Raw genomic sequence first — 27988 nt, 5'->3', positions numbered from 1 at the left:
CACGCCCACTTTTCTGACTTTGAGGTGTGAAAACACCCTGCTGAAACGAGGGGGTTTCATGGCCTTTTAAGCTCATCAGAAAGTGGCAATTGAGACAGTGACCATCTGTCTTTTTTTTTATCTGAAAGAAAAAGGTGTTAAGAGCCCAGAACCTGCTTCTTGATCCAATCAACTTTTCACGTCGTCTCAAACAAAAAGAGACACATGGATCAGTAAACTTGCATTTCACAAAAGAGACACAAATGGAAAATTTTACTTTATATACCTGTATATTCAAATGATCATGCATATATTTAATATGCACTGCTTGAAATACTTCATTGTATGAAACATTGCTTATTAAGGTTTATATATGAATGCTTGGGTAAAGATTAACATTACATAGTGATGTTTAGACTATATATTGCAAATAATGCCTTGGGTAAATTAGATGTGGTTTGGAAAGTGAATTATGAATAGGAAAATATTTAAGACTCTTAAATTTTATAATAGTTAACCAGTGGACTATGACTATGCAAATGCAGGCCACATTATGGATGACACCTCCCAGTTACCAACTCACAGGATCATCCGATCACAATGCTGGATTTGAAAGGTGACATCCTTTAATCCCGCCTTCCAGAGAAAGTATTAAAAGACATTCTCTTAAACAAAGAGAAAGGGTGTGTGGTAAAAAGTGTGGTCAAAGTGTGTGGTTAAAAGTGTGGTCAAAGTGTGGTTCATGGTGGTTTGCGGGGTTCTGTCCTAGACATCAGAATTTTTGCTGCGTGTTTCAGCAAGGATTTGGTAATTGGATTCACATTGCTTTTTCCAAGGCATTTGAAACCATAGCTTCAAGACCACCACCTCCAGAAATCTGCGTGTCCCAGATTTCCAGTAACTCTACCTTCAGAAAGACGTCGGCGTGTCCCCGACATCAAACCACCACCTCCAGAAATCTTCAATTTCTGCGTGTTCCAGAATACACAGATTTCTACGCACAAGGATAAAGACGTCGGTGTGTCCCCGACATCAGAACACCACCTCCAGAAATCTCAGTTTTCTGCGTGTTCCAGAAGATACAGATTTCTATGCTCAAGGATAAAGACGTCTGCGTTTTCCCGACATCGAACCACCACTTTCAGAAATCTCCTGTCTGCGTGTTCCAAAAACTACAGATTTCTCTCACTCAAAGCTCAGGAGAGCCAAGTCTGCTCGTTTCATGCTTCAAGACCTGCAGGAAGATCCAACTTCTTCCATCCACTGCATCAAAGGCAGAAACGTAAATATCCCACTTTCCAACCCTCTAAATTAGACCTTGGCATAGTGTGTTTCATTATAAAATATTTTAATGAATTAGACGTTTATAACTGATATTCATTAATAACAAAAACTTTCCTCTGTTCTTTGTTATTGTAGAATAAGGTTTACCTTACCTTAACTTAATCACCTTCATCACTCGCCTATGCACTTCATTTATTGTACATTTAGTAATTGTGATTACTATTTTGTTGATAAATACACCTTTATTACAATTGTGTCTTCCTTGTGTTGATAATACAGAAAAAGGCTCTACAAGTCAAACAATCTCATTATCCCTCAGATTTGGCCAGATAATAAACTCCTCATATGTATGATTTAATTAACAATATTTTATTGTTAGTTATTTTGACAGCGGAAAGATGTCTGGTGCCCCATTTAGAAGGAGTTATTTATCTGTTATTTCTACATTAATAGGTGCCCCCACGTGAGGCTAAAATATCTATATTACTATCAATACCTAAATATTGATTTTAATATTTGATAAATCCAATTATCACTGCATTACTTGGTGCCCCGTGTGAGGCTAAAATATCATTATTAATATCAATACCTAAATATTGATTTTAATATTTGATAGGGATGCACGATATATCGGCGGCCATATCGTTAACGGATGATAAATGCTATTTTTAAGATTATCGTTATCGATTCGATGTCTAAATTAGGCCAATATCTTTAAGCTGATAAATTACGTAATTGTACAGACCTGCGTGCCGCACACGCGTGGGCGCAACTTGTTTAGACTTGCTTAGTGCAGTATAATGGATCTCTCCTCATACTGATTATTCCTTCAAAGTCTGTCATTTCTTTATGTGGTATTGCTGTGCGTTAATAAGTCAGTAAGTAACCATGTTCCTTATCATTGTAGATGTGTTTGATTGAGTGTCATTATGTATTTTGCTTTAAATCGCCTCAGGAAAAATATTACATGTATAAAACTTTCCTGCTCTGTCTCTTTGTTGTGTAGAGATAGCAGGGGATCTTAATTTATTACTCCAGGGCCGAACAAATATTAGTTTCGTGGTGAATTGCCTTCTCTTTTAGTTGCAGCCGGTGAATGAACGAGGACACATGTAACTTGGTCCAAAATATTTATTACTGATTTGTACAACAAATCAGTCACCTAAAATAGTCTCATTGCCCAAAAACCGCTCCTCCTTTCTCTCTCCCTCTCCCTCTCCGCTTCACACACACACCCCAAACTGCAGCTGGACCCGCACATTTGTTTACAACACGTGTAAAAATAACGGTTGTTTGTAATCTGATTATTTGTTATTATCAACGCGTTGCTGGTCATGTGTTGTTGATGTAAGATGTATTCAGTTTGATCGGAATATTCATATTGATGATAACAAGCTCGAGTGAGAGCGGTCACCGCGCGCACACACACTGTAGCACGGGGGGAGATGAATCCAGTCATAGAGGCTCTCGACCAGCCCCTCATTCAGTCTTTATATTCTGCTCTATGTTTGCCATAAAGTCAGCTCAATGCAGGTTTTGTATGAAATTTGACTATGATGGCAACTCTGCCTCTACAGTTAAGTGAAACTCACAGCGGTTTATCATGTTTATATTATTTATATGAAAAAAAGAAAGTAATGTATTTTTTGCATGCTGATTTATGTGAAATCATGAATATAGGTCTACAATCACCTTGCAATTTTGAAGTTAAAGCTTTTTTGCTTTGAGTATAGACTATTTAGTTCATAAGAGCAGTTCAATCTTTTATGAAGTTTGCTGTATAAAAATATACCATTTTGAAGTATTTATAAATATCGGCCTATACATATTGGCTATTGGCCTCCAAGTCTGAAGAACTATCGGTTATCGGTATCGGCTAAAAAATTCATATCGGTGCATCCCTAATATTTGATAAATCCAATTATCACTACATATATATACATACATACATACACACACACACACACACACACACACACACACACACACACACACACACACAGCAGAATATCGACAAACATTTGCCTCTTATATGAGACATACCTGCATGAAGCTTGAAATGTGCACTTTCCAACTCTTTTTGAAAACATGTTGTCTCGCTTGGTGGTCTGTATGGAAAGAACACTATGCAAAATTCACCCACCACAGAGCTCATTATTTACACTCTTTCCGTCTCTACTATTCAAACACAAATGATAAAGACAGCTGCCTAAACTCTTGCACGCCCACAAAAAAAAAAAGTGCGGTAGAAAGTTCGTTTTATTTTCATTATCAGGAATAAGGTGGAATAATGACCCATTTGACCTCACGGGACCACCGTGATCTGATGCTGCTTTATTCAGAACGTGACTCATGTTATACGTGTGACTTATTTATTCCTTTTTATTTTCTCTACCAGTCAACATTTTGGAAAGAGTTAACTAAGGCTGCAATTATTTGGGCAAAAATATATATAAGTCTTAAAATAATATTCTGATTTAAAGAATTTAATTGTTTTAATTGTTTTTCTAATTGAAAATATTTATTCTTGTGTTTAAAGCTTTTGTCATTATGCTACTTCACTGTCTCAGAGTCATACGGACAGTATTACTAAATGATGGATTAATGCACACGAAACATTTATTACATTAGTGTTGCAAACACTGATGGTTATACCATATCAGACAAGGAACTATACCTGGTAATATAAATACAGGATGTAACTGCACTAAATACATACGGGGTGAACACAGGTGAAACTCAGTAATCAAGAAACGGCTGGAACAAAACAAAGGGAAGGGGTGTAACGAATATGGCCGACCAGACACATAAATAATTCGCATTTTATTCCACAACCAGCCAACTTTGCCCAGAGAAGGCTCGAAACCTCATTCCAAGATATTTACGACCCAAAGGAATGTGCAAGCGGCACTAAGCACAGGAATGACTTACAAAGGACTATTTAAACTGCTTATTTAACACTGTTTTCATATAAACTTTACTCTATGTTCAATCATATGTTTTGCAAAGTTTCCCTTTCTCTTGTATTAATATTTTTGGTTTTAATACTCCTGCATATCATTTTTAATTGTACCAAAGCTAAACATCCTCTTATACTGTTCAAGTGTGGTTTTTTTGAAAAGCTTACTCGCTGTACAAATCGATTGTTGACATTTAATTTTAATATGAGTGCAACATATTAACGTTTTAAGAGACTTTAACATTTCTGTCCTCATTTGCATAAAATTTACCTATGCAAATTCTTCTGCCTCAGACAAAGAGCTGTAAATTACTATTCAAGGAAGTTAGTTTCTAATTGGTCAACTTTCCATGGAGGGTGGATCCGAACCAGCCCTATAAAAGTTGAAGACCAAGCTAAACTCTCGCTCTTGGGATCACTCTGTTCAAACGCTCTTGGGATCTCTCTGTTCAAACTCTCCTGGGACCTCCCTTGGCACCTCTCTCTGCTCTGAAACACGCTGCCTGGGAGCTCCCCCTCTCTCTCCCAACTCCAAGCAACCCCCTTCTCTGCTCCAAAGGCCTCTGTTTTGAAACTTTCTTCAACTCTATACAACTTCCTTAGAGACTCAGAAACCTCCAAGAAAGCAGGTGGAAACCCAGACGGAAAGGATATTGCACCGCCCAGAATCCTCTTTGCCGCTTCAACTTGAAACTACAACCTCGTGAGGAACAAAGAGCAACATTAACCACGTGCTCAATAACGAGAGCTCGGACATCACGAACAGACCGCAAGTATCACCTTTCTCCCAACATCTGAACTGGTGTGAACTAAAATAAAAATATATATATATATATGATCCGACCCTCATCCTTCAATATTACAAATTGATTCATCAGATGATTTGACATAAGTGAAATATTTACAAAAGAACTTTCTCTATAGAGACCCATAAAACAATCAACAAACAATAATTAATTTTTTATAAATACAAGTTTTAATAGCAATAACTTAAACCAAAACATTCCTTTGAACATGAAAGAGCCAGGTTCTCTTTAACCTTTAAGACAAGCTCGTCGCAACAGAAACGACTCTTACTCATGACGTCTGCTTCATGAGCATTTCACATTGTATGCACAGTCTCATTTGTACACATGATTTAAATTGATGCTTTTTGTCTCACAAACTCATATAATAAAGAGAACAATAAAATATGTTTTCGTTTTTTGTTTTTGTTCCTGCAAAATGTCATTAGTTTCTATTTTCATTCCTTGAACCAGTTCACAGCCCTGATTTAAGCTTATAAATATAAAAATCTAGAAAAATAAATAAATAAAATAATCACTGATTTATGCCAAGCTTCCTTCTGTTAGCAGGTGGCGCTATCACAGTAAATGTGTATTGGCATGTAGATGTCTTCAGTAGAGGAATTTCACTAAACATGTAAATATTCAGGCAGTGAAAAAGGCAGAAATTTTAAGGCCTTTAAAAAAATACCCAATGTCTGTGTTGATCTGATAAATTCCCTAGGAGGACTTTGTTAAAATACATCTGGAAATGGCAAAAACTGCACTCTTTTGGTGAGAGTGAAGAAGATTTCTATTCTCTCAGTGTAAAGTATTTTCTAAGTGTAAAGCAGTTAATTTTCTCTTCACAAAATGTATGTAGTGTTTGCAGCAAACATGCCAGCGTGTGTTAAAAATACAGTGATATGTCTGTGTAAGATGAGTATGCCTACAGGAGCAACACTAGGAGAAGGCTGAGTGACTGATTGTGTAGAATAACTGAATATGTAAAGCACTGATTATATATGTTAAATACTTCTATGAAGCTATATGTGTCAGAAGTTAGAATGAGTAACATATTATCAAGTGATTATGCTTTCATGACAATGTATGTAAACACTTAATCCTTTTGCATAAGTTGCATCTATGGAGAGAGAACTTTGATGTCAAAACAGTTGCTGACACAGACCTGTAACATCTCTGCTGACATGAGCTAGTGGGCTGAGAGCCAAGAATAGCAGGACCCCTTAGACTAAAAAACCTATTCAAAAATGGTCAAGAGTTAAAAAGAGACTTAGGGGTGTGTCAAATAATCCTGTATAAAAATTGTAATAAACACAGATACTTCAGAAGGTGCAGGAGAGACTTCAGAAGGTGTCCAGGAGAGACTTCAGAATGCTCTGGGGTCTGCTCTGCTCTTTCTCGGCTTTATTATGGAGAATAAAGTCTATTTCCTGATATTCAAAACCTCTGGTCTGATAATTTGTAATTAATGAGAAGTCAATATTTACGACAAATGGCGCCCAACGTGGGGCTGGACAGAGACGATCGGGTGACACTGGACATGCTGGGGCTTGGAGGAAAAACACAAATATGTGGCCACAATAAAAAACGGTAAGCAATTTTCGCTTATACGTTTGTGTTTTTTCTACCAAGGACCTGCTTGTAACGGTAAAAAGTCACTTGAACTGTTTCACCAGCTATAACGAACTACAAGTAAAACTAAAAAAGTAAAAGTAAAGATATAAAAGGAAAACAATGGGGTTTTGAATACCAGAAGAAAATAACAATTTGCATGCAAATGATCTGTGTTTTCCTAAGAGGGCCTTGACGGATAGGATAAACGTTAACTAGTAACTGTTACTCATATTTGGGAAATTTTTAATATTATGAAGAATATGCATAGAGCATATTTATGTTTTAAAAGGAAGTTCTTAAAGTGTGGTGACAGTTAAGAGATTAAAGCAGATTAATAAAGTAGAGAGAAGCGCGCAAAGACCTCGGAGTACCCGTTCTGTTTTAATAATGATAAATATTATTATGCAGGAGGCTGGGGGAAAAAAGGCAAAAATCCTGTGAAATGCTATTTTTACTGAAGGACAGTAAAGACGGGAGCAGAAGTAACAGGCACTCAAGAGGAGTGTAGTGAAGAATTCTGTGGTTACAGCTCTAAGGTTAGAGGCTGTTCAGACAGGTCACTCAAGAGGAGTGAGGTGTATTTATGTAATTGTAAGTATTTGTGTATTTGTCTGTGTTGCTGGGGTGCTTAGAAGCTTCACCTTTGATCTAGAGAGACTAGAATAGAGGTGAGGTTCAGGTTACACAGTGTAAGAGATGAGTTAGAATGAGTGAGAAGTATGATTGTGTCTAGTAGTATGTTTGCAATAAGAGTGAGTTTAAAAGAATTATCGTTTTATATTATAATATAAAAGGAAGATTGCATATGTTGTGTGATTTAAGAACAATAAGATAGAGAATGATGCAGTTTAGGGAAGATATTGTGATACAGAGGAGGATTAAGCCTCATAAAATTAATTGAGATCATATTGCATTTGAAAGACACAGACTGAAAAGAACAATATACTAGTTAAACATTTTTCTGAATAATCTCTGTGTGTTTGAAGTGTTTTAAGTATGAACTAGGCAGAGAGGGGACTGAAATTCCTGACATGTCGACAGTCTGGAAGAAGGTCTGCTTCAGGAGTGGTAAGAATCTGTCTATTTTAAGAACAAAAAGTTTCACAGGACAGATAGAAGCTAAAGAGTAAAGATATATTATAAGGATATTAAATAAATAGAAATATTATAAAGTAATGTAATAAGATAAATAAAATAAGAAAATATTAATGATAGAATAAGATTTAATAAATAAAAAGTGTTAATAAAAATGCAACTTGAAGCTATACTAATAAATATTAAGAAATTCAAAAATTGCATAAAACTAACTACATATGGAGATAAATTGTTAAATTGATAAGGAAATAAATTTACTAAATCAGTATAAATAAAAATAAATAAATAAATTAGAAGACAAAAACTTTAATGAATATTGATTAATTGAAGAGTTAATGATCAAATGTTTAAGGAAAATAAGCTTAAAAAATTAATTAGGAAAATCTAAGAGATAAAAATGCTAATTTTTGAAAAGGAAAAGAAGCATAGGAAAATGGAGAAAAAAGAGGTCCAAACATTGTTTAATAGAATAAAAGAGAAGATGTTTAAAAATATATATTATAAAGAAATATAAGATAAAAATTAGAAAAAACAGTAACATTTTAAAGACAATAAGATTTGGCTTTAAAAGATAAAATTATGTTTAAGTGCAATAAAAAATTGTTGTGGAGTAAGTTGACTGTTGTCATCTGTTTTAAAGTCAGCTACAGGCTGTCATCTGAGCCAACAGCTATTTGTAGTAAAAGCAGTGAGTCAGATGTAAAGCATAGACACTGAGGAAAAATGAAAGAACATCATAGTGAGTTCAAAAATTATATATAATTAATATTTTATGTACCTAAAAATTAATTTAAAATTAAAAATTGCATTTCAGATTGGAAAAATGCTTAAAGTAAACAAACATGTAGAGTTAAAATAGTACTATGAACTCTAAGCTATTGCAGTAAGGATTTTGAACAGTTATATCAGATGTAAGCACCATGTAGTGCTGGTGAATTAAAACCAGAAATGTTAGAGATATTAAAATAATGTAAGATGTAATGTACCTAGTGAGGAAGCACTAGAATAAGATTAGGAAAAATAAGTGAAGCACAATCTGAAGCCAAAGAAATTAATTATAAGAACATTTAACAAATAAAAAATTAAGCATATTTACATATGATAAAAATTATTGAGAATTAGAAAAAATAAGTTGTTAAACAGTAAACAAAAACAGATAAATAAATAAATTAATAAAAGAAATAGATAAAAGGAGTCTTTATTTGATGAAGGAAAAAATGGGAAAAAAAAAGAGTCATGAGCTAAATTCTATATATATTACTTAAGAGGACATAGGGATGAACTTTGGGGGACTGTAGTCTCGTACCTACCAGACATCTGAGTACACTGGCAAATGGAAAGGTGTTTGAAAAACACAATGAGCAAAATGGCTGTTGACACTTGTGACATGCTACAGCAGTGATGCAGGCACTGCATACCCAGGATTTACTGAGGACTGAAAAAGCTACATGTGCTCAGAGACATTCAAAAGAGACACTAACAAGAGACTGATGAACTGATCAAAAAGAAAAAAACGCTCCACCAGAACTTTACGTCAGCTGAGTCAAAGAAAAAAGCCAGCCCAAAGAGAGAGGGGGAAACACAGTGCCCTGATATGAAGGAATTTCATCAGAACACCACAGAAAAGACTAGCGCCAATCTGAAGCTAGGTGTCTCAGGTTGCGAGGGGGGATAGTCTGACAGTCCATCTCAAAGTAGCTCCTAAAGTCCAAATTAAGTTCAAGCATTACAGAAGGAAATTAAGAACAAAAGTTTAGCTACCCATTCTTGCATCAAATCAGACTCCTGTCAATTTGAGAGAGAAATTATTATCATGCAAATTTTTAAGTAAGAAAAAGTGTTATAAGGAAATTCTACAGTGAAATTTTAAATGCGTAATGATATATTATGATGAATGTTAAATAATTTAGGTTTAAGTTTTAATAGGTTTAATCATAAAAGTCCTTAAACGTTGAAGGATAAATTACAATGCAGCAGATTGACTAAAGAAAAAGAGAAAAAGCTTTTGATAAGGCAATAAATAATTTGGAGAATAAATAAGATTGGAATAAAGTATTTAAGTTAAAACTAAGTAAAGGAAATATCTTAACATAATTGTATTGTGAATGGCCTAAATCAATATTGGATATTGAAAACTGGAAAAATTCAAATCTAGAAAAATGATTTATAGTTAAAGAGAAGATTGAAATAACAATTTGGAATAAATTCACAGGACATAAGGTCAAAAAGTAACAGTTCTAAATTACTATAAGAAAAATTGAAAGAGAAAAGTGTTTAAGAAAACAATATAAGGAATTAATAAGGAATAATAGTTAAAACAGAGCAAAAATAAATTTACAAAACATACAGTAAGTTTTAGTCAGTTGATAAAAAAGTGCATCAAAATTGTATAATCAACTAGTTTGAGGGGAATGCCTTAAGAAATAAATGTTAGCCAAAAGACAGTACCACAAATTAGGACGAAAATGAATTAATATATAGCTCAGAAAATTGATTAGTAAAAGAAAGAAGTGTCAAATTCCAACTAAATGATTGTCATTACAGGACTGAGATGCAGATAAAATCAGCCATGCAGCACAGTGAGGGTTAAAATTAAATCAGATGTAGATCTGCCCAGAAAGAAAACCACTAAATGATGAAATAGGTGTAAAACTCTATTGAAAAGTGTAAAAATATAAGAGCACTAATAGAAACATCTAGATAATGTAATATGCAATCTGTCCTAGACATTTCTATTTAAATTTAAATTTAAAGTAGTAATAAATTATAAGTAACTAATAATATTTAATTGAAGTTAATTTGATAATTAAAATAAATGGTTAATCAAGACAGATAAAAGAGGCTTAAGGTTGATAATATGATTTAAGAGCAATCAACAGAAGAAGATTTTCCAGCTGAAGTTCATATTGGATGTGAAGATATGTTCTTTTGGATAGTAAATATATTAAGTGCTTAGTTTCTATTGAGTTTATTTTAGGTAACTACCAGAGGAGGGTAGAAACTTGTTTGTACTTGTGTAGCTTGGTGAATAGCATATACTGTATACACCAGAATGCATAAAGAGTTATAATAAGGGAGAAGATCATAGTATGGACACTGTCGCAATATGTGGATGATTGAATTAACTGCAACTTCACAGAGCTCTAGTTCAATTAAAAGACTTGACTGGAGACCATTGCTCCAAACAGTGAGATAATGACTGTTTTTGGTGTTGACTGGATAGAGAATTATTCTGTAAACAAGCACAGTTGAGAAACTATGATGAGTAGATGATTAGAGGTAGCATCAGGAGCAGATTATGAAGCAGGGATAGTTATTACATCTGTGACAAGAGAAGTACTTCCTAAATTTTGAAATGCCTTCAGAAATAAGTTCATAATGGGTTTGCATTCATAAAGTATTCATGAAGTTAATAAGTGATCAATAAATAAAAACATCTAAAGGAGTATGAAAAATTATGAATAAAGCAAAAGAGAGAATAATTGTATTATGCTCAATTACCAGAAATGGCTGAAAGAGATGAAGATGATCCATCAAGACCAACGCTCAATGAAATATGTGAAAATAATAAACTTAATGGGATTAATTTGCTAACAAGTGCATTGGTGAGTGATGGCATGGAAACTGACAGAAACAGGCATCTAACACCGCATCGCATGAACTGCTATTGGGTCGACCCTTGAATGAAACCTTGCAAGAAACCGCATGACCCTTGCAAGAAACCACATGAAACCTGGCATATAATCTCACCTATAACCATGCACATAACTCTTGGAATGGTTTGCAAAGATGTCGAATGCAGTAGGGACTTTAATAAAGAAACAAATAATTGCCATGTGCAAAGCGATATCTGTGCAGGAAACCAGAAAGGAGCCATGTGAGAGAGCAGTGATATAAGGTCCAATTGGTCCAGCTGATTGAATCTATCTGAGGATGCTCTGGAGAGCTCAGGAGGAAAGGACCATATCTGGATGAGGGCAAATCCAACAGCTGCCAAAGTGGATGCCATTGATGAGGTACCAATGCCTCAAGGGAGCGAAAGGAAACAACTCCAGCAAGGGAAAGCTGACTGGAATCAGAGGAGCCTGAATATTCCAAAGCTCTTAACTACTCAGTGCAACGTGTGGAAGCAAGAGTTTATCAGAGCAAAGAAAAGAGTGATTTTAATAATTTGCCTGAGTACCACATACAGCAGTGCCACAAGTCAAGGGATGATGAATGCACAACTGCAGATTTCAGAACTCAGACTCTTAACCACACATCTCCATCAACATCTTTTCAAAGTTTAATGAAGATGCTGATAGCTTACAAGAAGAGAAACAAGGATGAGCAAAGATCAAGAACAACATTTGATGCTTTTTACGTTTACATATTGATTTTGTTTGCATATTGCTTTCATGGTACCTATACATGATATCACTTCAGTATATTCTACATGAGTGTGAAAACTAGCAGCGAGCACTGAACCAACTGAATACTTATGCTTAAAACTTTATTGTCTTTGATGTGTTAAGAGAAAAACAGAGTACAGTCTTTTACTTCCTTCAAATCAAAAGTGACAGGGAAGATGTTTGGCTGGACTTCTGTCAAAGTACAGTGGCATAATCTGGTCAATTGATAACAGCTATGTGGCTAATATCAGTCACTAGATAGAGGTAATTAAGAGAACTGGATTATGAAATTGCACTTTGGGGTTAAAAGACAATAATATTAAGACTAAAGTCTTAAGAGGAGGGATTGAAGAAGATTTCTATTCTCTCAGTGTAAAGTATTTTCTAAGTGTAAAGCAGTTAATTTTCTCTTCACAAAATGTATGTAGTGTTTGCAGCAAACATGCCAGCGTGTGTTAAAAATACAGTGATATGTCTGTGTAAGATGAGTATGCCTACAGGAGCAACACTAGGAGAAGGCTGAGTGACTGATTGTGTAGAATAACTGAATATGTAAAGCACTGATTATATATGTTAAATACTTCTATGAAGCTATATGTGTCAGAAGTTAGAATGAGTAACATATTATCAAGTGATTATGCTTTCATGACAATGTATGTAAACACTTAATCCTTTTGCATAAGTTGCATCTATGGAGAGAGAACTTTGATGTCAAAACAGTTGCTGACACAGACCTGTAACATCTCTGCTGACATGAGCTAGTGGGCTGAGAGCCAAGAATAGCAGGACCCCTTAGACTAAAAAACCTATTCAAAAATGGTCAAGAGTTAAAAAGAGACTTAGGGGTGTGTCAAATAATCCTGTATAAAAATTGTAACAAACACAGATACTTCAGAAGGTGCAGGAGAGACTTCAGAAGGTGTCCAGGAGAGACTTCAGAATGCTCTGGGGTCTGCTCTGCTCTTTCTCGGCTTTATTATGGAGAATAAAGTCTATTTCCTGATATTCAAAACCTCTGGTCTGATAATTTGTAATTAATGAGAAGTCAATATTTACGACAAGAGGAAGGTAAAAATATCAAACTTCCTGTTGGGTTTGATCTTTCACTCCAAGAAAACTTTTTTGCAGGTATTGGCATATTTTTTTGTATAACATGTCTTTACATTTTTTCAAGATTTTACAATAATTCAAACCCCAATACTGTAACGAGGAGACTGACACGGAGGGATCCATTTTGCAGTATTTATTAAGTCACACTTCATCATCAAACAATACGCACGGCTGTGCGAACATACAACATACACATCAATGAGAAGGGGTTGCAGATGACAGACACAGAGTGATTACCAGGCATGGGTCAGAGGCAGGCAGCGTGATTCAGAGTCCGTGTAACAGGCTTTAGTCAGGGGCAGGCAGCGAGAATCAGAGTCCGTGTAACAGGCTTTGGACGTGGGCAGGCAGAAGACAGAGCAGGAAACGGGTCAGGAAACGGGCTAAAGTAGTAAACGGGAGATCAGGCAGGATAGAACGCTCAGAAATGCTGGCCGGGGCTAAACAAGACTTCGCACAGAGAAGTGAGTGTGAGCTGCTTATAAAGGGTACGTGGGTCATTAGCGGAATGGAGAACAGGTGTGCTGGAATCAGAGTGAAGGGATGACGTAATGTTAGAAGTCCGGAGATGGTGGCCTCTGCTGGCCAGCGAGGGGAATGACTGGGGCCGAGTCGGTGACAGAGCCCCCCCCCAACGAACGGCTCCTGAAGTGAGGCGAGTCTCGACGCCGGGGTCTTCCACGGGGGCGAGGGGCCGGCATATCCGGATGTTGTAAGTGGAACTCTTCCAGTAGTGTTGAGTCAAGAATGTCCTTGCGGTTGATCCATGATCTCTCCTCCGGGCCGTACCCCTCCCAATCGATGAGATATTGGAGTTGTCCGCCCCGGCGTCTGGATCTAAGGATTTCGTGGATCTGGTAGGCCTCCTCTCCATCGATCATGAGAGGCGGGGGACCCTGTTCACCGGCTGCCACCTCCCTATCCGCCTCGGCTGGACCAACAGCAGGCTTGAGCAAAGAGACATGGAAAGTGGGAGAAATACGGTATTGATTAGGGAGTGTCAGTCGGAACGAAACAGGAGATATTTACTTGTCAATTTGGAAAGGACCCACGTACCTGGGGCTGAGCTTCTTGCAGGGTAGTCTGAGGCGTAAGTCACGGGTGGAGAGCCATACCCATTGTCCTGGGGAATACGTGGGGCCAGGACATCGGTGTCGATCGGCTTGTTCCTTGAAACGCCGTACGGCGTGAGAGAGATGGGTGTGAGCTGCGTTCCATACTTCTTCGCAGCTTTTGAACCAAGTATCTACAGCGGGGAGTTCAGTGGTCTCGCCGGACCAGGGGAAGAGAGGGGGTTGGAAACCCAGTACGCACTGAAATGGAGTCAGACCTGTTGATGCCTTTCTCAGAGAGTTTTGAGCGTATTCTGCCCACATTAGGAATTTAGCCCATTCAGTCTAATTGGAATGACAGTATGTGCGGAGGAATCTGCCGATCTCCTGGTTCAGGCGCTTCGTTTGACCATTGGATTGGGGATGGTAGCCGGATGTTAGGCTAACGTTGACCTGAAGGTTCTTAAAGAAAGCAGACCAGAGTCGGGAGGTAAACTGGGGCCCTCGATCAGATACGATGTCTTCAGGGAGACCATAGTATCGAAACACACATTCGCAGAGCAGTTCGGCCGTTTCCATGGCTGTAGGCAGTTTGGCTATGGGAATGAGGCGACAGGATTTAAAAAATCGGTCTACCACCGTGAGGATGGTGGTCTTTCCCTGAGATACTGGTAAGTTGGTGATGAAATCTATGGCAATGTGTGACCAGGGACGATGTGGCACCTCCAGGGGTTGGAGCAGTCCAGCTGGACGGTGACGAGAGTGTTTGGACATCTGACAGGGTGAGCATTTATTAATGAAATTGATGACGTCCTTGTTTATGGATGACCACCAGTATCGGGATTGGATTAACTGCACTGTGGCAGTGCTGCCTGGATGACCGGAGCTGGGGTGGTCATGTACCTCGGTGATGAGTCTCTCACGGAGTGACGGGGGAACAAAGATCTTGTTTTCAGGACAGGACTGTGGCGTGGAACTGTGTTCAGAGGCTTGAAGAATTTCATGCTCGGTGTCCCACTGAATGGGAGCGATAATCAGGGGATCTTTGAGAATGGACTCATCACTGTTCTCTGATGTTTCCTCGTCTGAGAGGCGGGATAGAGCGTCTGCCTTAATGTTCTTCGAGCCAGGGATGTACGTGACTTGAAAGTCGAAGCGTGTGAAGAACAGAGCCCATCTTGCCTGTCTAGGGTTCAGACGTTTACAGGATCGAATGTATTCCAGGTTTTTATGGTCAGTGATGACGGTGAAAGGATGTTTGGCACCTTCAAGCCAATGTCTCCACTCCTCTAAAGCAGCCTTCATAGCGAGGAGTTCACGGTTTCCCACGTCATAGTTCCTCTCCGCGGAGTTGAGTTTGCGAGAGTAGAAAGCATAGGGATGGAGCTTCTTCGTAGATAGGGATCTCTGGGACAGAATGGCTCCAATGCCAGTGTTAGATGCGTCGATTTCAACAATGAAGGGTTGCTCGGGATCAGGATGACGCAGAATGGGTGCACTGGAGAAGCGGGTTTTGAGCTGAGTGAATGCTCGAGTAACGTCTGGGTTCCACTTGAGGCGAGCGTTATTTGCCTTCACCATGGCGGTAAGTGGAGCAGCAACTGAGCTAAAGTTTCTTATGAAGCGTCGATAGAAATTGGCAAAGCCCAGGAATCGTTGCAGTTGTCGGATAGTCTCTGGTTGTGGCCATTGCGTTACTGAATCGACCTTCTGTTTATCCATGGCCATGCCTTCGGGGCTGATGATGTAACCCAGGAATGATATGCATGTTTGATGGAACTCACACTTGGAAATTTTGGCGTATAACTGGTTCTGGATGAGGCGTTTGAGCACTGCCCTGACGTGCTGAATGTGCTCTGATAAGGAGTTGGAGTAGACCAGGATGTCGTCAATGTATACTATGACCCATTGGTTGAGCATGTCTCGAAATATCTCATTTACAAAAGCCTGGAACACGGAAGGACTGTTTGCTAGGCCGAAGGGCATAACGAGGTACTCGTAGTGGCCGTTGATTGTAGAGAACCCGGTTTTCCACTCGTCTCCCTGTCGGATGCGGATGAGGTTATATGCACTGCGGAGGTCCAATTTGGTGAAATACTGAGCTGAGCGGAGTTGTTCAAGGGCTGCTGGAACCAATGGTAAGGGGTAGCGGTATTTGACGGTGATCTCATTCAAGCCTCTGTAATCAATGCAGGGGCGTAAACTGCCATCCTTCTTCTTCACGAAGAAGAAGCCAGCTGAAGCAGGTGATGTAGATGGTCTGATAAAGCCCTTTTCTAGCTCCTCGGAGATGTAAGTCTTCATAGCTTCAGTCTCAGGCTGAGAAAGAGGGAAAATGCGACCACGAGGGGGCGTGGTGCCTGGTAGTAGTTCGATGGCACAGTCATTTTCACGATGAGGAGGGAGCTTGGTAGCTTTTTGCTTATTAAAAGCCTCGGCTAAGTCATGATAAGCCTCGGGAATTTGACAAAGTTCAGGGTCTTCGGTGCTGGTAATCGTGTTGATCTGTACTGGGGAAACAGAATGCAGACACTGGGTAAAGCACTGATCGCTCCATTTAGTGATCTCACCAGTTCTCCAGGAAACTTGAGGGTCGTGTAGTTGTAACCATGGCAACCCGACGATTACAGAGTGTCGAGGGGAGTCGATGGCAAGAAGGGAAATCTCCTCTTCATGGAGAGAGCCTGTTTGAAGAGAGATTGGTTGAGTTTGGAATTTTATGCGTCCCTCTCCTAGTGGGCGCCCGTCTACAGCAGTGATGGCTAGGGAGGAATCACAGGAGGTTAGAGGAATGGAGTGAGTGATAGCAAACGTGTAATCGATAAAGTTGCCAGCGGCTCCTGAATCGATCATGGCCATGGTCTCAATCTCATCTCCATTGTGTTTCAAAATGACAGGTATACTCATAATGTCATTAGTGGTCGTGAACATTGTGGTAGCACTCACCGAGAGGGTTTTAGGGGGAGGCTTGTTGGGATATAAAACCTTAGTATGACCTGGAAGTCCGCAATAGATGCACAGGTGATTTCTCCTCCTTCTCTCTCGTTCCTCTGGGTTCAGGCGGGTTCTGCCCAGTTGCATGGGTTCGGCGGAGGTTTCAGGGGATACAGGACTGGAAGCAATTGAGCACAGTGGGTTACGAGTGCGGAGGAAAGTGTCTAACCGTATGGATAGTTTAATCAGTTGGTACAGTGTTTTTCCCTCGTCACGACATGCCATCTCTTTTTGCAGTTCTGGTTTCAGAGCCTTTCTGTAGAGCGTAGTAAGTGGATCATCAGCCCAGCCTGTTTGCGCTGCCAGAGTGCGGAACTGCAGTGCGAATTCAGCTGCGGAGCGATCTCCCTGTTGGATGCACAATAGCTCCTCGCCAGCATTACGACCACCTTCAGGGTGATCGAACACAGTGCAAAAACGTTTGAGAAAGTCATTAAACGAGGGAAATATCGGGTTGCTGTCTGGCCAAACTGCAGTAGCCCAGTCTAATGCTTTCCCGGTGAGCAGTGAGCACACAAAAGCAATTTTCCCATTCTCGTCCTTAAACAGATGGGGCTGTTGGGCGATAAACAGTTTACATTGTAACAGAAAGCCTTTACATTTAGCTGGGTTACCTAAGAATTTGTCAGGGAATGCCAATCGTGCTCCGGAGACCATCGGGGGTTGGGTCACAACAGGTGGACTCAGAGAGTAGTTGGCGGTGAGTTGCGCTGTGGTAGCAGCTTGCAGGTTTTGTAGTGATTTCACAAGTTCGTCTGTCAACTGAGTTAAGTGCGTTAGTTGTTGTTGATGAGTGATCAATACCTGAGCTTGAGCTGTGACTTCGTGAGAAAAAACCTGGATGGCTGCGGGATCCATGTTGGGCGAAGTCTTCTGTAACGGGGAGACTGACACGGAGGGATCCATTTTGCAGTATTTATTAAGTCACACTTTTTCATCAAACAATACGCACGGCTGTGCGAACATACAACATACACATCAATGAGAAGGGGTTGCAGATGACAGACACAGAGTGATTACCAGGCATGGGTCAGAGGCAGGCAGCGTGATTCAGAGTCCGTGTAACAGGCTTTAGTCAGGGGCAGGCAGCGAGAATCAGAGTCCGTGTAACAGGCTTTGGTCGTGGGCAGGCAGAAGACAGAGCAGAGTCAGGAAACGGGCTGAAGTAGTAAACGGGAGATCAGGCAGGATAGAACGCTCAGAAATGCTGGCCGGGGCTAAACAAGACTTCGCACAGAGAAGTGAGTGTGAGCTGCTTATAAAGGGTACGTGGGTCATTAGCGGAATGGAGAACAGGTGTGCTGGAATCAGAGTGAAGGGATGACGTAATGTTAGAAGTCCGGAGATGGTGGCCTCTGCTGGCCAGCGAGGGGAATGACTGGGACCGAGTCGGTGACAAATACCCAAAACTTACCCTAGACAGGCTTAGGAAAATGAGAAAGAAAAAAAAATTAAAAATAAAAATAATGTTATAGTAAATTACTTAATTAATAAAAAATAAATAATTATACAAAATAAATAATAATAAATAAATAAATAAATAGAATTTCTAATCAAGCAGCAATTAACATTCCACAATTTCAGAGCTTCTTCAATATCTCCGTTTTTAACAAGTTCAAAAATACCTCTCCGATATCACAAAATTCAGGATTTTTCCCTTATTATATATGTAAGCTTTTCAAGAGCCAAGCATGTTATAAGGTTTCTCAACCAAAGTCCAATGGAGGGGCGATTAACATTTTTCCAACATAAAGCAATACAGTGCCTTGCTTGTATTAAACATAAATCAACCAATTTTCTTTCTTTAGTAGACAAAGCACAACTGTCTTCAAACATATTCAATAAACATAATCCAGGGCATAAAGGAATTGGAATGGAAATAAATTGTGAAATATATTGAGTCACCTTCACCCAAAATGTTTGTACCTCCTCACACTCCCACACACAATGAAAAAATGTACTTTGTATCTTCTTGCATTTAAAACACAGATCAGGGATATTAGGGTTGAATTCATTTAATCTTACAGGAGTAAAATAAGGTATCATTATCCAGTTATGTTGAAGCTATCTCAAACAGGAGTTTAATGTATTTTTATGTGCATTCAAACAAATTATATTCTAGTCCTCTACTGGGATATCCATTTTTGTATCTTGGATCCATGCTAGTTATTTATTTTCTGAGTTTTCTTTATGATTTTCTCTTAATAGGTTATTCAATTGTGTAATTCTGCCTTTTATGGAACAATCTTGTTCTGTAAGAGTTTTAAATAACGATCTTGGGGGGAGCTGTGTTGAATTTTCTAAATGTGTCAAAATAAAACTTAGTTGTAAATATTTAAAAAAGTGTTTTTGAGGAAGATTAAATTTTTCTACAAGATTTTTAAATGACATTAATATATTGTTCGTACAGATCCTTTAATCTAATTATGCCCTTATTCATCTATAGTTTAAACCCCATATCGTTTTTAGCGGGACTGAAATTAGTATTACCCCAAATAGGGGAAAAGCAAGAAAGCACTGGGAGGTCTTTAAGATATCTATGGGCTTCGTACCAAATTAAAATAGTGTTTTTAACAAATGTATTATCTGTCTTTTGTTTCAGTTCTTTAAGGGTTGCTGAATATAAAAAAGCTGTCATGAGTCAGGCCTTTTGCTGCCAACTTTTCAACATATAACCAAGGTATAGCGGTTTCACACGAGAACCAGTACAATGCAGCTCTTGAGCAGTACCAGACAATAGTACCAGACAAAATTTGGTAATTGGAGCCCTCCCCTTTCATAAGGCAGATAGAGTAAAGAAAGTCTCAGTCTTGGCTTTCTGTTATTCCAAATAAAATTTGAAAGTAGTTTTCTTATTCTTGTGAATAATGCAGGAGGAGGGGGAAGTGGTAATGATTGGAAAATATATAGAAATTTGGGTAATATACTCATCTTAATCACGTTTATTCTTCCCAATTATAGAAAGAGAAAGTGTCATCCATCTAGTCGTTTCTTCAGTTAATTTAGCTAATATGGGTTCATAATTTGTTGCACTAATGTGATTTAATTTAGGGGTTATTTTGATTCCTAGATAATTAAAACCATTTAAAGCATTTATAAATGAGTCTTTTTAGGATTTAATCGCTCTTGTTCATTCAGAAACATAATTGAAGATTTGTTTTTGTTTACTTTAAATCCAGAGAAAGCGCCAAACAGACCAATAAGCTTTAAGAGGGATGGGATTGAGTTCTCAAGTTTCAAAATAAATAATATGGCATCATCAGCATATAAGGCGATACGATGCTCTAAATCTCCTGTACAAATGCCATAAATAGTTGGGTGTGATCTTATTGGTATTACCAGAGGCTTCATAGCTAATACAAAAAGCAAAGGTGAAATTGGTGAGCCCTGTCTAGTGCCACGACTAAGATTAGGTTGTTAGTAAGAACTTTTGCAGAGGATTCAACTAAAAGAATTTCCATCCATCTCCAAAAGTATTCACCAAATCCAAATCTTACTAACACCTCCATTAAATATGGCCCTTTAAGTCTGTCGAATGTCTTTTCGGCATCGAGTGACAGAATGGCAGTGTCGGGGTTTTCATTTCCTGCATGCACTAGGTTAAGTACTCTCCTTATATTATGGAACCCTTGACGGTTTTTAATAATCCCATTCAGGTCTATATTTATTAATCGAGATAGAACCTTCTCAAGCCTCATTGCCAATGTTTTAGCTATTATTTGGCATCTGCATTTAAAAGTGAAATTGGCCTGAATGAACCACATTCTACAGGTGATTTCCCTGGCTTCAAAATAAGAGTGGTATGGGCATTTCTCAATGAAGTAAGTAGAGAACCTTGCTGAAAAGCTTCCATGATTCAATTTTCCCTTTAAATTCTTTGTAGATCTCAATTGGAAGCTCATCAGCACCCACTGCTTTGCCACTCCCCATATTAAAAACAACTATAGAAAGCTCTTCTAATACTAGTTTCCTATCAACCTCAGATCTAGTTTCTTCGGTGAGTGAGGGAATATTCAATCCATCCAAAAAGTTGTTCTAATTGGTGGAACTAATAGGAAAATCTGATTTATATAGAGATTTATAGAATGTAACAAAAGTGTTATTAATCTCAGCAGGATCTGTTGTGATTACACCTTTTCCATTCCTTTTTTTCATTAATGGATCTCTCCGATATTAATTTCTTAATCTGCCAGGCTAACAATTTGGTGGGTTTTTCACCCTGATCAATGTTTGCTTTAATCTTAACATATTATTTTCAGCTTTTAATGTGGATAGTTCTTCATACTCTGCTTTTATAGCTAATAATTAGTTTAGTATGTTTGGATTTATCTATATTTATTAATTGATTGATCTCTGATATGCCTTAAAGCTTCCCATCTAATAGTTGCTGAAGTCTGGTTTGTATTTGTAGCAAGTACAAGTCTATTTGTTCACCTACAAATTTAATGAAATCAGGGTTCTGCAGCCACTTAAGAGTGCAGTCGCCAGCTATAAGAACCTTTTGTTAATTTTGTATCTAAGTAAACTAATGAAGTTGGAGAGTGATCAGACAGAACAGCACTCTCATATGTACAGCTGTCTATATAGCCGGCAGCTAGCTCTCTGCAACTCTCACATGGTCGCCCACTGAAGCTAAGCAGGGCTGCACCCGGTCAGTACCTGGATGGGAGACCACATGGGAAAGCTAGGTTGCTGCCGGAAGTGGTGTTAGTGAGGCCAGCAGGGGGCGCCCAACCTGCGGTCTTTGTGGGTCCTAATGCCCCAGTATAGTGATGGGGATGCTATACTGCTCAGTGAGATGTTAAAACGAGGTCCCGACTCTCTGTGGTCGTTAAAAATCCCAGGATGTCCTTCGAAAAGAGTAGGGGTTTAACCCCGGCATCCTGGCCAAATCTGCCCACTGGCCTCTGCCTATCATGGCCTCCTAACCATCCCCAGATGCTGCACACTGGTGGTGGATGAGGAGATCCCACCCATTGTGTAATGCCTAGTTCACACTAGAGGAATTTAAGCCTGATTTGAGCCCGATTTGGAGGTTAACGAGCTCGCCGACAGATCAGGCTGTGATCGGGAAGAAATCTGCGGGTGCTCGGCGCTCGCCGCTCTTTATGTGTGAACTACTGAGCATCGCATCAACGAGGCTCGCTGACGCGTCGCCGACACCTCGCAGACGGAAATCCAACATTCAGCATGCTAAATATTCCAGAGCAGTCGGCCGACTCAACCCCACGTGTGGTCAGATGTAGTGACGAGCTACAGCCAATGAGAGAGCATATCAGCATGAGTTGAATGGCTGTGTGTTCAGGAGCTCAGCAGAAACATCTGTGATTGGTCAGAATGGGCATCAGTGCACTCACTTCATTCTGCGTTAGCACAGACATTAGAGTAGGCTAAATTAACAGTGGAACTAGAATTCTGTAACTATTAGAATTACCATACTGCTCATTCTGATCGTTCTCATATGAAACGCCATATTGTCACAACATATTTACATTCAAAGCTATTATTGAGATATTAAAATTAAGCTTTGAATGTCTGGCATCATATTTAATGACACCATTACCCTAAAAATATAATCTTTTTTTTGGTAATACAGCCTATAAATATGTAGTTAAGATACTAAAACAGTTAAAGGTCTTGGCTTTCATTTTCACTTTCAAACAGGAGCTATTTAACAGCACAGAATATGCAGTTTTGAAAGATATCTGAAGTAAATTGATGTTTTTGCCATCAGAAAGTTTTGGTTATGTTAGCAGGAAGTTGCCAGGCAAGAAAATGCACACATATTTAAAGTCACAGCGAAAAGTATCAGACATGCATGCAGTCATTTTGACCAATATGGTAATTTAAGGCAGAAATGCAGTTCTTTACTGTTTTGTAATAAAAAAAATAACAATGTCAGAAAGAAATACACTGATAGTTAGAAAACGGCAGGGTGTTATAAATATGTTAGTTTTATTTCAAAGAGTTATAAAATTACAAAAATTAAAAACTCTCTGTGTATCTATCCACTGGAACCTTGCAGATGAGTGATTAATCCGCTCATAAATCAGCTGATTTGACGATGTTTTTAAAGGCTTTCTCCAAAGCTTGAAACGCTGTCAGTGATGTAATCAGCACACAAGCAGCCAATAGTGTTCAGCTTTTTTCTGACGACTCCTCCCTCAAATTTTCATTGGCTGTGGTTTGGTAGCTTGAATGAGCTGATGGGGAATGAGATTTTGTCAGATCATGTAGTGTGTGAACCCCCTCTTGTGGATTGTTCACGGAGTGTTGCGTAGTGTGAACACCACAGAGATCAAAAGACACAAAGTCAAGTCATGTAGTGTGAACAGCACAGCGATCTGCTGATGTTTAAAATCCTGTAGTGTGAACTAGGCTTAAGGCGCTTTGAGTGCCCAGGAAAATGCTATATAAATGTAAGGAATTATTATTATTCGTATTATTGTTATTATTATTATTATTATATCTGAAAGTACCGTTATACTGTCATAAAATATGAAATATCCTTTATTTACTGCCTACAAAAACGTATGCGTGATTGTCATCACAGAACAGTGAGAAAAAGAGAGAGAGAGGGAGAAGGAGAGGGAGGGGGAGAGGTGAGGTGACGAGTCGCGCTCCAAAGTGACCAGCAGTTTGGCAGTATTTCCGGTTTCGACTGGAGACGTGGTAAATATGAACTAGAGGTCTGCAATAATGGCGACGCAGTGGCGCAGTGGGTAGCACGTTCGCCTCACAGCAAGAAGGTCGCTGGTTCGATCCTCGGCTCAGTTGGCGTATCTGTGTGGAGTTTGCATGTTCTCCCTGCATTCGTGTGGGTTTCCTCCGGGTACTCCGGTTTCCCCCACAGTCCAAAGACATGTGGTACAGGTGAATTGGGTAGGCTAAATTGTCCGTAGTGTATGAGTGTGTGTGTGTATGTGTGGATGTTTCCCAGAGATGGGTTGCGGCTGGAAGGGCATCCAAAAAAACTTGCTGGATAAGTTGGCGGTTCATTCCGCTTTGGCGACCCCGGATTAATAAAGAGATTAAGCCGACAAGAAATGAATGAATGAAGGTCTGCAATAGAGCTGAAGATCTTTGCCCGAACCCGGCGGGACCCAAAAAAAATCCAAATCCCTGCATTAAAATCCATCCTTGCAAAGGTGAAGCAAATGATGTCAGAGAAGTAAAAAAAGCTAATTTTGACAGCGGTCGAGCCAGTCACTAGCTCAGAAGGAACAGTCATTCGGTCGCTCATACACTGCGTATTACGGTAGAGCACAAACTGCAAGCTGACAGGTAAAAAGACGAGGAGACTTGCTACATTGAAGCTGCTGTTATGGAAAATTAAATGGATGTTCCTGGCTGGTAGAAGACGAACAAACAATCCTACCCAAAACTTGCAAAATTTGCCAGATCAGAACTCAGCCTGTAGCAGCAGGAAAGGGTAAAGGATGTTCAGTGCTGCTGGACCCCGTGAGAGCAGGACTGCGCTAAAGCCAGAGGATTTAATAATGTTCCTCCACAAAAACACGTAGCTTAATCTTGGTGAGTAAAGGGTTTTTAAATTATAAATGAATATTAATTAAACCATATAATAACCATACAGGCTAAGGTTGGCATTATTCTTTTAAGATTAAGCTTCACCATCGCCTTAATGCCAGATTGTGAAGAGAAGTGGCGAAACAAATCTTGCAAAGCCTTTATCTTAATTTCGTTATTGCCAAACTACCCGTCATCATTTAGAAATTATTTTAATTTGATTTGTTAACCAAGACTTCTTTTCAGTGGTGTGTTAGCCAATTTATTGGCTAAGGGTATGTACATAAGTTAGGCCTATTTAGATTGCTAAGATGTTACGATGTTACATTGGACTTATTTTATTTCTTTGTTCCAACTTCCAAGTGGCATATAGTCTATGTTTGTTACGAATAAATTATGTTAAAACATATAAATGAATCCTTCTTGAAAAAAATGCAATAGAGCTGTGTGCATGAGCTCATTTGTATAATGTCGGGCTGTAAACGGGTTCGGACTTTATAAAGCTGTCAATCAAAATGTACCTGTCGTACTCTGGCACCATCGTGCCAAATTTTTTGGCCCTATTACAGCTCTCTGCTTTCCCGCTTTTCTATATATGAGGGCTTGCTGATGGTAGCTCTCTGGGCTGTAGTCTGACAGATGGAGCCAGAACTTCCCTGCTCTCTTCTGGATTTCTGAGAGCAGAGGGAACCTGCCTAGTTCTGCTCTCGACCAAGGCTAGGTGTGCTTCTGTGAACTCCGAGGATGTTTTTGCAAAACTCCAGATGAAAGATTTCAACTGGAGTTTTTTCCCAAGATTCATAGTTTAATTTAAATGTGGGTCCCCAGAGTTCACAGCCATACTCTCTCATCTCTCTCTTTCCCTCTCTCTCTCTGTGTGTGTGTCTGCGTGCGAATGAGAGGAGTGTCCCGCGCAGAAGAATACAAACAAGACAAGCAGGTGACCGCGAGCCTAAGGTCGCATATAAGGTATTCAATTTCTAAATGGTTTAGGCTCAAGCCAACAGTTTGGTGACGCTGTCTGAGCCTTACGTCATTTTTTTTTTTATTACGCACGGTAATACCGGATACCGGGGTAAAATATGGAGGCGGTTTGATGGTATCAAAATTTGGATACCGCCCAAGCCTACCCAGTACACAATCTTATAAAAGGTATAATAAAAAAAATCTGATTGGTGTTTTAAGCTGAAACTTTACAGACACATTCTGGAGACACAAAAGATTCATAATAAATCTGAAAAGGGGGTAACCTAGGTGCCCTTTATTTTCTAATTTAATGCATCTATTACTAAGCCCATATACCTTGTGGAGATTCCCCAAAAAAGCGTATCATAAAGAGTGAAGCATGGTAGTTGATCTGTGATGGTTTTGGCTGCAATATCATGGCATTCCTTTGGCCCAGTAATTGTACAAGATGGGCGCAGTACTGACAAGGACAACCAAACCATTCTAGAGGACCATGTGCACTCAGTGGTTCAAAAATAACCAGTCCTAAAGACTGGTGATAAAGTGGTTTCATGAACACAAAAGTTGAAAATCTCCTATGACCAGCACAGTGACCAGATCTAAATATTGAGCCACTTTCCCGGTTATATGCAGGAGTCCTAAAGGTAATTTAAATTCCTTTTCAATTTCCTTTTCCTATAAATAAATATATATATATATATATATATATATATATATATATATATATATATATATATATATATATATATATATATATATATATATATATATATATATTGTAGCGAGCAATTATATGCCACGTCGCCCTGGTCGCTAATTTCACCCAGCTGGACCTTCATCAAGCCAGGATCACACACAGCTGGAGGACATCAAGCGGAGAGACATATAAGCCCAACCTACGCCAGGAGAAGATGAGCTTCATTCATTCTATGACTCCCTGTGCTAATGCTTGTCTCTCTGTCTCTCCTTAGCGGACTCCAGCTCGTGACGATCCTTCACCCGACTACTCACTGTCCTTCACCTACTTCCCGGAGCACCAGAGCACCTCACCCTAAAGAAGAGCACCTTTTACAACACCTTCACTTTGTAAATAAAGCACCCTCCGGGGACTTGTCTGTAAACTCATCCTGTTGTGCCGCTGTTTTCCCTCTGCCTCGCTACAACTGGTGGAGAATGCGCGCTTTTTCAGAGGGAAAAAAATTCAGCACTTACCAGTAAGAAGAAGTAACCACTGAATTTTTCTCTGTTTTTCTTCTGTTTACAGACAGGCATCCGCTCTCTCTCTCTCACTCACGATCTCTTACTCGGCTGTCATCCCCTCCTGAGTCATGTCGATAGAAGAGGTAGTACGCCATCTAGCGGAAATCTCAAGAAGACAACAAGTGATAACTGAACAACTCACCGCCAGACAAGACCGTATGGAACAACAGCTCCGCCAAGCGGCCGGTTCCAGCCAGTTCTCTGAGGTGAGCGCCCATAGATTTATCACAAAACTCAGCGACCTGGACGATATTGATGCTTACCTGCACACCTTTGAGGTAATAGCAGAAAGAGAGAGATGGCCGAAGGAAAGTTGGGCGAGGATGTTAGCGCCATTCCTGACTGGAGAAGCTCAAAGAGCTTACTTCGCATTAGAGACACCGAAAAATGACGACTATAAAGCATTGAAAAAGGAGATACTCGCCAGAATGGGACTCTCCAATATAAGCGCAGCACAACAATTTTCTCAGTGGTCATATGATGACAAACAGCCGGTTCGGACCCAAGCAGCCAACCTATCAAGATTGGGAAGATTTTGGTTGTTAGGAGGAGATCCAACCGCAGTCCAGGTCGCTGAGAAAGTAGTCATTGAAAAGATGATGAGGGCGCTACCCAGACGGCTCCGCACACTTACCAGCATGAGGAACCCCGACTCGCTGGCCGCTTTGGTGGAGGCGGTGGAGCTGGCGGAAGCTCACGTGGCCCGGGAGACTGGGGAGAGAGCGGCTCTGCAACCCCGGAGGGTAAATGCGCCATGGCGACCGGTGGAGGGCACAGCACGACCAGGCAGCAGACCGGCGGTCCCCAGCCCAGTCGACGAGCCGATGCCCACAGAGCCAACAACACTCTCGGCCCCAGCCTGGACGGCAGGGTGCGTGGTACACCGCAACGTCCCTCCCGAAGCTCCCACCCGAAAAGTATGTTTAGACGGGAAAACGCAGACGGCCACACTGGATACAGGAAGTGCAA

At 39.6% G+C, this 27988-nt stretch overlaps 1 protein-coding gene across 2 annotated transcripts in view; it reads right to left on the bottom strand.

Moving 5' to 3' along the window:
• The window catches only part of lztfl1 (leucine zipper transcription factor-like 1), a 121800-nt gene that overhangs the window by 64723 nt on the left and 29089 nt on the right, over nt 1–27988 (bottom strand).

Source organism: Danio rerio, chromosome 24 (genome assembly GCF_052040795.2).
Source record: "Danio rerio strain M-AB ecotype USA chromosome 24, GRCz13ab, whole genome shotgun sequence".
Lineage (NCBI taxonomy): Eukaryota > Metazoa > Chordata > Actinopteri > Cypriniformes > Danionidae > Danio > Danio rerio.
This window is presented reverse-complemented; position numbering and strand designations above follow the sequence as displayed.